General features: G+C 38.7%; 1 protein-coding gene across 2 annotated transcripts in view; it reads left to right on the top strand.

Moving 5' to 3' along the window:
* The window catches only part of LOC134227569 (zinc finger CCCH domain-containing protein 13), a 227,471-nt gene that overhangs the window by 38,296 nt on the left and 174,713 nt on the right, over positions 1–14,462 (top strand). Inside the window, exon 2 of one of the 2 annotated variants that reach the window (XM_062709157.1) lies at positions 4,764–4,813. The exons of the other annotated variant lie outside the window; for it this stretch is intronic. The gene's annotated coding sequence lies outside the window, so the exon portion shown is untranslated. The remainder of the gene's footprint in view (positions 1–4,763; positions 4,814–14,462) is intronic. 2 annotated transcript variants of the gene reach the window in all.

Genomic DNA, 14,462 nt, shown 5'->3' on the forward strand with positions numbered 1-14,462 from the left:
TCATACACAGGACCGAAACGGCTGATGATCTATGTCAGGGAAGGCTCGACTGTGATGATTGGGTATGAGGCTTCTTTCGTTCATACTGGCGGCAGGTGTCCGTTACAGGTTGATTGTTGTCTGGACTGGAAGATAGACCTCTCTTGTCTCGCACGAATTCAAATGAAAGAGAAGATGTCGGGCAACATAGTCTTAAATTTCGAAACTTGCCAGGAGCAGACTGATGCAAAGAAGAAAACTACATGCCATTTATTGGTGTTCGGAAGCTCCATTTTCCAGACTCACGCACAGAACCGGGACGGCTGAAGAACGTTTGCTAAAAAACACGACTGTGAGGAATGGATGTGGAGCTTCCTTATTACTAGAGCCAGTATTGCATCTCAGTGTTCAGCTTGCAGATGAAAGCTTATGCATAGAATTAAATCGTATCCTTCCATCATTGGCAGCTTTCGGTGGGGTAGAAGAAACTTCGGCATTGGACAATCCGATTGGTTTCCAATTTTTTTCCTTTCAATAATAATCTCACGAAACAGCTGTCCTCTTGACCATATAGACGATGTCAAGGCCTTTTCCTTCAGATTAGCATTAGCATTGTTACGGTGTAATTCGTAGATTGGACACTAGTGATACTCATGTTTTACTTTTGAGATCCTCATCTAGAATGCTATCAGAAATCAAGAAGAGGAGTGCTCCTTGATTCCAGTCTTAAACAAAAATAACAAAAGCATGTGGATTACTACTCCTGGCCACGCCCATCTTCACCGTAACTAGGGAGAGGAAGGAAGTGTTGATGTGGTACTTACTTAACGAGAGACCACCGACTTAGCGACACCCTCATAAGTACCTCGGAGTTGGATAATGAGGAAGGTATTCGTTGGGTCAGGATTTGCCTGTAGCTGGCAATGTAACCGTGGTAGATCTTACCCCGTAACACACCACGTAAAGGTGTCTACCCAGCGTTACGGGTCATGTCAAGGCCTTTTCCTTCAGATCCATACTAATACCTATTTTGTATGAGATGAACGACATGGACTGAAAATCTTGAGTTTTAGCTACGAGGCGAAGAACTTCAACGTGTTGTGTAGCAAGACTTATCATACTGGAGTTACACTGCCGCTAACCGCAAGTCGAGCACATCTGTATATGGGCCTCCCAGAGCCGTAGCGTAGCGTCCCGGCGCCCTAGGCGAAACCTTTATTGGGCGCCCCTCAAAAAGCGCAATAAAAGCAGGGAGATTTAAAATCAATTATTTGCATGGTGTACCTATTTTTTTTTTGAATTCCTTAAGGCTCTACATAACCTTTATTTGATTCAATATAAAGGTAAGAAGTAAGGTTTACCAAAAGAGTAGAAGCCATAAAATTCCTACAAATCGATTGACAGTTTCATGAATTTTCGAATTCAATAAACCTATGCAAATATCTACTTGACTGCTTACACAACTTACTTGTTGTGAATTCACGCACTAGTGGACCTAGTAGTAATGCCAATAAAATGTGTGCTGTTTGGTGCTTGGAGCGCTATCGAAACAAAACAAAAACGAACAAAAAACCCTACTTTGGAATGGATTGGGTGAACTTCAGGATAGCCATATTTATTAGGAAAAATCCAACTCTAGAGTGGCTAGGTCGGTGGTTTGAAAGAACAGGATTTTCAATGAAATTCAACGCTGGAGTGAATTGGTAGATGGTCGGACGTCGGACTAATGAAGACCTAGTCGTATCAAGAAAAACCTAAGTCTGGAGTGGGTTGACAAATGGCCAGAATAATCTTCGGTCTGTTGGTACTTAGTGGCACTGTTGGAATTGCTTAGAACAATGAATTTCAATTTTGAAGTTAGTCAGTCGCCATCATTATTGAAATCTCTAGATGCAGATTCTTGTATCCAGTATGCTGTTAGATGAGTGACGTCATTTCAAATACTCATAATACTCATCCTCGTTTAAAACTTAAGCAGTTCGGAGACGAGCCAGCCTAGAGCTGAAGGTCTCTTCAATAAAGACACAAAAAAAAAGCTTAAGTAGTTTATTTAGACCCAAGAAAAAAAAATTAATGTTATCAATGCTCATCATCATCTTCGCTTCGTCTTTTCACCATTGACCTCATGCTAGTTTCTGGTTTAAGGTCTGAAAACGATCGCATTCGATTCAGTGACATTTCCGATTCCAAATGTCACTGAATCGAATGCGATCGTTTTTAGACCTTAAATAGTTTTTCTGCGTAAAATGAGTAATTTTATCTCAAATTTACACAAAATCCATATAACTACTTCCGTGTATACGTTTTTCACAGTTACTCTGTGTTTTGTCTTTTGCGTATTGAAAAGTCCCCTTCTAGGGCTTCCTCCCCAGAAGCCTGTTCCGTACTCTGCCATTTGTATTTCCAGTTCTATCTTTTTTTTACTTCCTATTCTGTCAAAAAAATGCAGTAAAAGACAGTGAAAGCGATGGCATAAATCTCCTAAATTGAGGGAAACGTGCCCCCTGAGTCGAACTTCTGATACGTGTATCAGTTATTAACAGTTCTCTGGATACTACCCAAGTAACCATTAGCACTATATTACGCCAAACCGCCATATAGGGCCACTATACGGCTATTTAAAAACTTATAAGCATTAAAGTAGCACTATATGGCCGATTTGGCGTAATATAGTGCTTATTGGTTACTTGGGTAGTCAAACAGTTTACGGGATCGTTGCTTATGGAGGAAATAGTCTTGTCCTGGTCGCTTGAATCTGAATCATTTTGAACCAATGAATTTGAGAATAATTTTTAATCATTTCCTGTAGCGACATTCTTGATTTCGGCGCCCCCCTGAGGCCTGGCGCCCTTGGCGGGGGCCAACCTGGCCAACCACACGCTACGGCGCTGGGGCCTCCATATACAGATGTGCTCGACTTGCGGTTAGCGGCAGTACATCACGTGCAATACGCGACAAGTAAATCCAGAATTTAGTGTCAGAACGAACAGGAACAGCTAAACCACCAAATCCAGGTGAATTGGAAATTGAACAACCGGAAACGGAAATTTTGTATTTTTTTCCCGTGATACATTTTGATTTCTCTATGGAAAATTCTTCTTTTATAATTGTCGCTTTTGCTTTTAAAAGTGCTAATTTATTTTTGTTTTATGGAAAATTTTTAATTGTTTATGACAATTTTGCATTATTTGTGGAAATTTTATATTTATTTATTGCCCATACCCTTATTTCTTTATTGGCAATTTACTATTTTTTTATGGAAAATTTCTCATTCTTCATGGAAATTTTATTTTGCTGCCATTTTCAATAGTGTGATTCTTGAATCACTATCATAAACCTCTTGATAGTTTGAGTTTGCGAGAAAAATCTGACTAAAGAGCTGCTTCCGTTAAGGACGACTGACAGAGTAGCCATCGAGCAAGAAAGTGCAGTGCGTGTTTTAATCGTCGAGATAATAATAAAATATCTACCATGTGTTCGATGGCCCATGCGCATGTATTGCGCTTCTCTCCGGTCGAAACAAGCGCGATCTTGAATAGTTTGCAGTAGCCATCGAGCAAGAAAGTGCAGCGAGTGCACTGCGTGTTTTGCTTATCGCGAAGAGGTTAAGATAACGAATCAGTCTTCGGGAAAATAAGCTAGACACGCGTTGCTTTTCCGTTTTTTTATCATCATGAATATGGCGTCGTTCAAAAGAAATAATTAGTCGCTTACCAAGGCGATTTCCAATATATTTCCTTCCCAACTAACATACTATTCCTTTCCAGTGTGCAATGAGTGTCGAACTAATTTTCCTCTTCTATGGTGGCATTTTCATCAGTTTGGCTGTTGTAAGTGAAAACCGAAATTATTTTCGTGACGGTCGAGCCGAGTTAGCCGAGCCTTCCCTTTAGACGTAGTTTACGTCAAAAATCTAATATGAAGGGGCTGTTCTACTTTTCACCCACGTACTACACATTGCCATGCGATAGTATTTTCTATGTAAATTCGTGAACATAAAACACTATTTGCATAGCATTTTCCCACCGGACCATCAACGATTACAACAATCGATGATCATTATTATCAGACATCACGTCGCCTCATCAGTCGTTAGCTACTACCGTCATTATCAACTTCGAGCTCGTGAAATAAAAAAAAAACAAGATCAGTACACATACTCGAAACGTACTACATCCATCATGATGACACGACCGGCAGACAGGAAGGAAGGAAGGAAAAGTCGTGACGGCGCGACTTATGATAGGTATGTTAGTAGACTGCAAACAGCTGAGCTCCGTTCGCCGGGAACGTGATGAAGCACCTCTGCCTACAATTGAGCGTGCAGTGAGTCGTACGTACGCTTCACGTGGCTCTTTCGTCAAACGCTTTCAACGATGATGACCTCAATTAGGCCCCTTCTAGTGGTGCTTTTTTGTGGCTCGCTCTCCACACATTTATTGCGGACGGCAGTCCCTAGTCACGATATTGTTTCGATTTATATTTCTTTTTTCATTCGCTACTCTCTGCAATGACGAGATTAAGCTAGTGATTGTGTTTGTGAAATTGGCGCTGAGAAATCTCAATTCAAGGTGTCACAGTGTTGAAAAATGCCAACCCAAGGTCCGGTCCGGAGACTGGCCGAACGACATCTGCTTGGAGTCTGTTGGGTGGGCTTCGGGGATTAGGAATGTCGTTTCATGTACTTGTATTTGAGCGGAGTATGATTTTATTGTAAACTGAATCACAATACTACTGGACTTCTGGACAAATGATTGATTCATGATATTTCTTTTTATTTACAGGAATTGCAATTCATCCAACCAATGACCCATCTGTATTCATAAACCTACAGGTATTTTTAAATTGTAGACTTCAATTATCAAAATATTTGCATGTATAACATTGAAATAATCGAATTACATAATTTATACACCAAGTGATGAAGCATCAAACAGTTTGTTCTTTTTCGATTGTAGTTGATTTGTTGATTGTAGTTGAAGCGGGCTTGGTAGTCATATGGCTACTGCTTCTGCCTCATACGCAGGAGGTCGTGGGTTCAATCCCTCCCAATTCCTCCTACTTTGTATCTTTCTCTATATTTCTCATGTTCTAGCAATCGATAGAACTGGAAATGGACTTCCATACCGTTTCCATCTCAATTCCTATACCTTCAACTTGAATATTCTAACAGTAATCTGGGTCTCCAGTAGCCTTGCGAGCAAAGGCGTTGGATTGCCAATCCGGAGATGGCGAGTTAGATTCTCGGTCCGGTCTAGGATGTTTTCGGGTTGGAAACATTCTCGACACCCTGGGCATAGTGTATCCGTTGTACTTGCCACACAAGATACATACTCATGCAATGGCGGGCATAGAAAAGCTTTCAATTAATAACTGAGGAAATGCTAATAGAATACTAAGTTGAAAAAGCTAGGCCAAGTTCCAGTTGGAATGTAGAGTCATTGAAGAAGAAGAAGAAGAAGAAGAATCTGCTAGAATTGGAAATGAACTATAAATCGCGTTTCCAAACATCCAATTAGAAATTCCATCAGTTGCTTTCTCCTATATATATCACATTGGCAGCTCGTTAACCAAGACGGACCTCTCTGCCTCTCGAACCTATCCCAATAATTCCAACAAATTCCGAATGAACTCGTAGCAAGTGCAGAGGTATATTCGGCTTGCGGTGGGCGAGTGATTGCATCATCATTTCCTCCCCCTTCCCTACATTGACTTGCATTCTGACGTGGCAGGCGCCAGTATGACCTAACAAATGAGATCACCAGTACTTGTACATTGAAGATGTGAGCTAGTCCCAAGCAAACATCTGTTGGTTCCCTGTGCAAGAACAGCTGATCTGGTCATAATGGAGTAGCAACTACGAGCAGTCAATCAAGCTCAAGCAAGCTCAAGCTCTGTAGTTGATTTGTTGATTGTAGTTGAAAATCAGTGGAAGTCAAGTATATGAACAAAGTGTGATTGCAAATTAAATATACATAGGGGAACTGTCTCGATCTCCATCTCACAGAACATATATTCATCTTATCGCGGAACAAAAAAAAAATACAGCATCAATTTTGTGGCTTCTTTTCGTCAATATGCGTGCTCGCTGCTGAAAAAATCACAAAAATTAGAAACAAATCAAATTGCTTTCCATTTCTTCGTTTTTGATGGAAATATGGTAGCCATGAGATGAATTCCAGGAGCAGTTCCCCTAGATACGCAGACATCATCATCAATTTCATATGATGTATGAATCATTATTCTAGGATGATATTGTAATAGCTTACCCGAGCAAAGTCTGAAAACATAACGACAGCATATAGAGAACATATTTTGATATAGATATCAAATTGAAATCATAATTTGTTTTCAAATATGAATCATCATGACTGATTACATATTTTGATCTCATTTTGCTGTTGATTTCTAAATTGTATGATCTGACAGCAAACTGTGTACTAATTTTGTTATCGGAACCAATATCAAAATCAGTTTTCGATTTGCTTTCATCGATAGCAGGAATAGTTTTCGATTTGATGTCACAGTAAGATTTTTCTGCTGTAGATTTTGATCTTTTAACCGTTAAAACGACCAAAAGGATATCAACCTGAGTTATCAAAATTAGGCGATTTCACAAGAACAAAACTAGTTATCGATTTGCTCTCAAGCTTTGCTCGGGTATACAGTAGGGTAGATCACACTTATATGAGAAAATTAAAAAAAATTTTTTTTCGATAAGTCTTCTTCTTCCTATTGGCATTATATCGCCCACTGGGGCATTACCGCCTCGCAGTTCATTAAGCACTTCCACAGTTATTAACTGTGAGGTTTCTAAGCCATGTTACCATTTCTGCATTTGTATATCATGAGGCTAACACGATGATACTTTTATGCCCAGGGAAGTCGACACAATTTCCAATCCGAAAATTGCCTAGACCGGCACCAGGAATCGAACCCAGCCACCCTCAGCATGGTCTTGCTTTGTAGCCGCGCATCTTAGAGAAGATCCATTAATTACGTAACGCAAAAAAATGTCATTTTCAAAACCCCTCCCCCCTATGTCACACTTTTGACGTAGAATACGTCCTCCGGGAAAACATAGGGGGGTCATTCTGTAGAATCAAATTTGAGACCGTCACGAAAATTGGTCAGGAAGTATGGGCTAATAACTCAGCCGTCTTCCAACCGATTTTGATGGTTTTTGTATCAATCGATCGACAAACTCTTTAAAATTTTGCACTTATACACAGTTAATTGCCTACATTTCGGCTATTAGTCATTTGGCGCGTGAATTGATAAATGTTAAAAATCAAATTCGAAAAATGATTAAAGGCAGGAAACCTAAAACTACTGTTATGAGTCACTGCACTCTAATACGTAGTTCTACGTCGATTTTGTGGTCGTGTCTCTGATACAACCTTCTACTTTTTTGTATGAAACATCTGAAAAATTTGTATGGATCGTCACACTTCGCTCAACCCCCCCTCCTCCCTGTAAGCGTTACGTAATTTGTGGACGCTCCCACCGCATGGCTAAGGAGGGGGAGAAATTTATTTTTTCCAATATTTTTCATCTAAGTAAGGTTTCTTACCACATTCCCAGCCTAACATGCATACAACTGCATTATTTAATTGATTTTTATGACAGGAAGCAACTTTTCCAGAATAGGTCGTGCAATACTGCAACTGGGTTTACTTCTGCTTAAAAAATAGCTATTCTTGTTAAACATCGTTTGAAAAAGCTTTTATTTGATTCAAATTAACGAGATGCAGCACGCATTTCAGTCATAGCGATTGCATTTCCGGCACACTTCAAACCAGTTCCCGGTCTCTGCAAAATTTCACTCAATCTCTCAACATCTTACTCTCATTCTTTTTTGGGATGGCAGAAAATGCGACGTGAACATTGCACTTTCTACGACAACATGATGCAAGATGGTATTACACCCAGGTTTTTTTTTACAAAGTTTGGTTTTAGTTGTTTGAAACTTTCAGGGTCAATGAAACAATGAGCTTTTCCAGTCTATAAGAAAGGTGACAAACAGGACATTTCCAACTACAGGGGAATCTCTGCTACATCTAAACTTTTCGAGCTAATTGTTCTTGATGATTTCTTCAAACACCAATGCTTTGACTACGTATATCTGAAACTCAGCACGGATTCTTTCCAAAAATGTCAACCACAACTAATCTTGTTGTTTATACGCCTTTCATCATCAAAGCGTTAGAAAATCGTAAACAAATCGACGCGATTTACACTGACTTTTCTGCTGTGTTCGATAAGATAAATCATCAAATATTGATAGCAAAATTGGAACGTCTAGGATTCTCTAATCCAATATGAAATTGGTTTCGTTCATATTTACACAATCGTTCAGTGTCAGTCAAATTAGGATCCACTACTTCCGACCCATTTGTCGTAACATCAGGTGTTCGTCAAGGGAGTCATTTGGGGCCTTTTATGTTTTTATTATACCTGAATGATGTCAACCGAATCTGAAATGTTTCAAAATCTCCTGTGCTGATGACTTCAAACTTTATTACATAGTATCAAGTCACGAAGATGCTGCTGTTTTTCTTCAGCAGGAGCTAGATAATTTTGTCAATTGGTGCACACTGAACAGAATGAGCTTGAATGCAAGCAAATGTTCCGTGATTTCTTTTGCCGGAAGACGCTCAATAACGTCATTCAACTACTGTATTTCCTCCACATCAATCAAACGAGAAAGCACCATTAAAGATCTTGGTGTTTTGTTAGATTCGAAACTAACATTTATGGAGCATGTCTGCTACATTACGATGAAAGCATTCAAGTGCTTGGGCATGATTTTCCTCGCTGCAAAACACTTCGATGATATCCATCGCATAAAAACTCTCTATTGTTCTTTGGCACGTTCTATCTTGGAATACACTGTCGTTGTTTGGGCTCTTTACAATCAAAATGGAATACAAATATTAGAAAAAGTCCAACGCAAGTTTATTTGCTTCGCCCATCGAAGACCTGGAATAGGGCTTTACAATTATTATCGTTGCATAACATTTTCATAAGTAGGGGAGACTGGGGAGACTTGATCCCCTTTTCTGATTTCCGATGTATCACAACCAAAAATAAATAAACATGCGCGATTTCCACACAGACTCTCTAAGAAATATAGTATTTAACTTTACTGATGTATGACAGTCCTTAAATTATTGTTGTTATTGATACACAATCGATTTTTTGGAGTCAAAAATCAACTTTTAAAATATTCGGGGGAAATTGAAGAGAACTTGTTTGATAAAATAAAAAAGATGCCCTCAGATTTTGAACATATTTTTCCTTCAAAATACGATTTTTGTTATTGAATTTGACAGCCTTCACCTACCTATTGATGGTGTTGGTTTGCGTGGGAGAGCTATCAGATTCGTCAAATCGTCGTTTGAATCTTTGTTTACAAAAGCAGATAAGTCGTTTTGAAAATTTTGTCTTGAAATAATGTTTTCTGCCTACCTTTCATCAAATCTGTCAAATATACAATAAGTTAGAAGCCTGAGAACAGATTTATATTTTTTTGAATTTTTTCGCCAAATTTTTGTATGGGTGTCCCCATATTGAGGTAATAACTTCAAATCCAAATATCCTTAAACTTTGATGGAATGTTGACATTTTCATCAGTAAAGATCATTAAGCATATTTATGGCTTGTGCTGTAAAAAAAACGAAAGCATTTGATTATTGTTATGAAAAGTTGTTCAAATTTTACGTGGACAAATGAAAAATCTTTAGGAAACCGGCCTGCAGAATAAATAAGGTTGTCAATCCAAAAAATAACTCACCACATAAAGGTCATTTGTCTAGAGGATCTATACTAAAAAAAATAGAACAAAACTACTTTAGTTCTCGATAAAACAGGGGGTGATCAAGTCTCCCCGGGGATCAAGTCTCCCCACCTTCCCCTACGGTGAACAGTAATCGCAAAAACAATTTCCAAAGAAATAAAATTTCAGCTTTTTTGTAAGGTGAAAAATGATCATGGTTTGAACTGAAATGTGTCGTGGTTTGAACTTGCGAATGCAGCCAGGCTTTATTACTGTCCAATAGGAGCGCGAGTTTCATATCGATAATTTGGATTTTTGCCAATGCGAAATGATAAATAAGTAAACAACTTTCCGTCTATATGAGATGTTTCAGCATTTTACGCTGGACTTTGTAATATATTTAGGAGCTGTTGCCAGTAATGAGCTATCGAGCAAGCGAGTACAGTGCGTGTTTTAGTCGTCGCGAAGTAGTTAAGATATCGAATTAGTCTTCGGGAAAATACGTTGGGCGTGTTTGTATCATCATGAATATGGCGTCGTTCAAAGGAAATAATTAATCGCTTATCAAGGCGATTTCCAATATATTTCCTTCCCATCTAACATACTATTCTTTTCCAGTGCACTCATGGAGACGCAGAGGATTTCTCGGTCTCTTGTAGCAATGAGTGTCGAACTAATTTTTCTCCGCTTATCCTAATTGACTGTGAGGACGTGGCCGGCATCGTAGTTGGCCGAGAAACAACAAATAATGCACAGCTCACCAACTGAATAGTTTTCTCGGGACTAGGAAGCTATTCTCACTGTACATGCTTCGGAGTTTCTTTAATTCAAGACCAATTTGAATTAAAGAAACTCCGAAGCATGTACAGTGAGAATAGCTTTCTAGTCCCGAGAAAACTATTCAATTGGTGAGTTGTGCATTATTTGTTGCTTCTCAGCCAATCACGACTAGCAACTACGATGGGTACAGTCAATCAAGCTAAGCTATTTATGAGCTGTTGCCAGTAGTTCAAACCATTGTACGCATTTAGTTTAAACCATGATCAAACCATAGCGACGCCATGCTAAAATTGGTGACCCAAAACTTTCCGGTCCGCCTATTTTCAACGTCCACGCTTTATGTCCGAAAAGGGCATATGGAATCAAAGTTTTATACAGAACAAACTTCGTTTATGTCTCCATGTTGCGGGAGCTAAGCTGGTTACTTAATCCGTAGAAAGCCCTATTCGCAGCAGCGATACGTCTTTTCACTTCATGGAAAACGTAACTTTCACATGTCGCAAGTGTTCCAAGATATCTATATTCTCAGCACCAACACCACTAGGTCTCCCTCTATCTCTACCTGCCACCATGTTCTTTGTCTGGGTAGAGTTAATGGTTAAGCCTATCCTCGCAGTCCCCCTCTTCAGTAGGACAAAAGCTTCCACTACTGCTCTGCGATCGATTCCAATGAGGTCGATGACGTCCGCAAAGTCCAGGAGGATATGCGACCGTGTAATGATAGTGCCATTCCTCTGCACGCCAAATCTTCTAAATGCACCGTCGAGTGCAATGCTGAACAATAAATTCGAAAGTGCGTCACCCTGCTTAATCCATCTAAGATCTCATACGAGATAGATCTGCAATCCCAATACTTGATTTCAAGACGTTAAGCGTTGCACGCATCAATCCAATCAATTTCGCCGGAAAATCATGTTTGGATGTTATCTACCACAGCTCATTTCTTTTCACTGAATCGTACACTTTGAAATTATTGAACAAATGGCCAGTCTGCAAGTTTCATTCTTGAAATTTATCAGAGGTCATCTGATCCGTCGTTGATCGGTCCTTACGAAAACCTGCCTGGATTTCACCGACGAAGGACTCATCAAGCTTTTTTTTAAATTTCTTTTTGTTTGAGTGAATTTTTCACGAGGAAAAGTTCATCACTTAGACTCTTCAAACGATCTCAGTCTGTTAAACAGAATACGCGACATAATTTTGTAAGCCAGGTTCAGAAGGGTGATCCCTCTGTAAAAGGCACAGTTTTGTCTGTGTCCTTTCTCATAGATACGAATGCAAAACAATAACATGATTGATAACTGTGTGATAAGTGTTTAATGGAAACCAAACTGCGTGGCGGCAATGCCCAGTACACTGTGGTCCAGGATATAGATTTACTCGGAAAGATGCATTTTACGCCAAAACTAATTTTCAGAAGAAAATGATGTTCTACAAAGTTTTTCGAAATAGTAAGGCCATCGTTATGGCGCCCTTTTATAAAGGGTGACCAAATATTTTTTTTTTATTTCGCGGAATACTAACATGTAATGTTCTACAAAGTTGTAGCGCAGCTTAATGCAATCAATTTTGCTATCGAATGTTTTACTAAAGCTTTTAAGTTTGCTGATTTAGAGCAATTTTACCTACTAGGATTAGGTTGTCCCTCAAAAACAGTATTTATTATTGATCTACAAAAAATTTTGATTTTTCGAAAAAGTCGTCTTTGGATGATTTTTAGCTATAATTTTTTTTTTAAATCAATTGATATAACTCGACAACGGGTGACGATCTTATAACAAAACATGCACCTTGAAAAGCCTCTAAAGCACCAGAAGGTGACATTCGTTACAGCGTTAACACTTTTTATAAGTTTTATCATTATCACCCTTTTGCAAGATTAGCAAGAAAAGATGCATTTTCGGCCAAAACTATACTTTTGAGATGGCCCATTTTATAAAAATGTTAAACATATTTTGTTTTATTTTGCGGAATATTGACATAAAATGATTTACAAAATTGTAGCGCAATTTTTCTTACCAACTTGTTGTACAAGCTTTTTCTGTAGCTCACTTACTAGCTTATTTTACTTACTAAGATTAGTAAACAAAACAATATTTTCGATCTGCTTATTTTATTTTTTATTTTTCACGAATGTTAAACTTCTGGGGCTTTTCAAAACGCGTGTTTTGCTATAAGAACATCGTCTGTATCTTCTTCCATTGTCGAGTTATAGCAATTTATTTTAAAAATATGACATTAGTAAAATAAAAAAAATTACTTATCTTCAATTTTTCGACATAATAAACATAAGAGTTACTTAAGACCCGAAATATACTTTAAAGGGTCTATAATAATAAATAAAAATATGAGATACTCTTTCAAATGCCGTGGAAACATTTTTTTGGTTTGCCCTAATTGGAGAAATCAACTTTTGAAAAAAAAAACGCAATTTTTACAGAAAAATGATTATAACTTTTGATCGGCAAATGGATATTATTTTATATTTATAGATCTCTAGAAATCACCCGACTTCTCCTACTCTAATCAAAGTAGGTAAAATTTCTCTAAGCCAGTCAGTTTTTTTGGCATAGTTTATTGGAATAAGCTGCGGTGCAACTTTGTAGAACATGTACAGTATCCCGTGAAAAAAAAATGTTTTGAAATTGTTTTATGTAATGGATCACCTTATTTTTTTGATCACCATAATGATGGCCTTACTATTCGGAACTATTTTGTAGAACAACATATTTTCTAAAACAAATATTGTTTTGGCGTAGAATGCATCATTCAGCGTAAATCTGTATCCTAGGCCATATTACAATTGGGGTTATGATTCCAAATATGAAGAGGGAAAGACTTCAACTCCCCTCTATTTTCTGAAAAGTCACCAAAATTCTAGACGCTGACTTCCATATTACCTTCGTGCGTGAATGGAAAATTAAATTTGAGAATAAAAGTTCCTCACACTCCAAACAAGTTGTCCCTCAAAACAGTTTTCGAGTCGATCAAGGCAGCGCGCAAGTCACCCATGCTTGACGGCAAGGTCATCATCATAAATATATCAATTGATTGATCAGGAGTGGCAATGAAATGGCAGAACTAGTCACGACCATCGACAACTTCTGAAGTTACTTCATGGAACGCAGTTCACAACTACGGCGTGAATCACGACCATCCATGGGCAATTATATTCCTCTGCATACCGAGGGACAATAAATTTATCGCCATCGAGTTCGAGCACTAAATGACCATATAATGACCCCTCATAAGTGGAAATTGTCATAGCACTTGAAGATAATGATGCAGTTATTCCGATAGCGTAGGTACTTAATGTACGAATACATTAGTGAGGAAATTCAAAATTACCGTGACATTCAGTGGAGTGGGAAGTTCACTGTCCTTAAACTTTCACGCTCGGAATCCGAAACCTCCACCACGACAAAAATTCAATATCACAAAAGGTCACTGCGGCAGTTAATCACATGGAAAATGCATGACCGCACCAAGTGCACCGAAAACTTGCCAAGCTTTTTCGAAACCTTGCACTGTACGCGGTCCAAGCTGCGGCGGCGGTTGTGAGGCAACTTTTTCACGTTGTTGGTCGCAACTTCAATCGGTTCCGGTCAATAAACGCTTGATGTGAAAAGCGAAAACTTGCACCGGCGGTGGCCAACCGCGTGACAGATAGTGTTGAGACCCACCCTCAGAGGGGCGACCACCGACCACACTGTGGTTGTGGTCCAACAAAACTAAAGGTATGTGATATGAGATTGTTTGGGGGTCAATTGATTAACTCCGATGGAGGGATAAATTGTTGATTGTCTTTCCAGAGCTTTGATATCAAACCAATTAAGTGAAGTTTTGACGAAGATCGGCATTGCTTGTTCAACTGATCGATACGGGTCGGTCGCTATTATAAGTCACTTTCAAGATCTTAAGATAA

Source organism: Armigeres subalbatus, chromosome 3 (assembly GCF_024139115.2).
Source record: "Armigeres subalbatus isolate Guangzhou_Male chromosome 3, GZ_Asu_2, whole genome shotgun sequence".
Taxonomy (NCBI): domain Eukaryota; kingdom Metazoa; phylum Arthropoda; class Insecta; order Diptera; family Culicidae; genus Armigeres; species Armigeres subalbatus.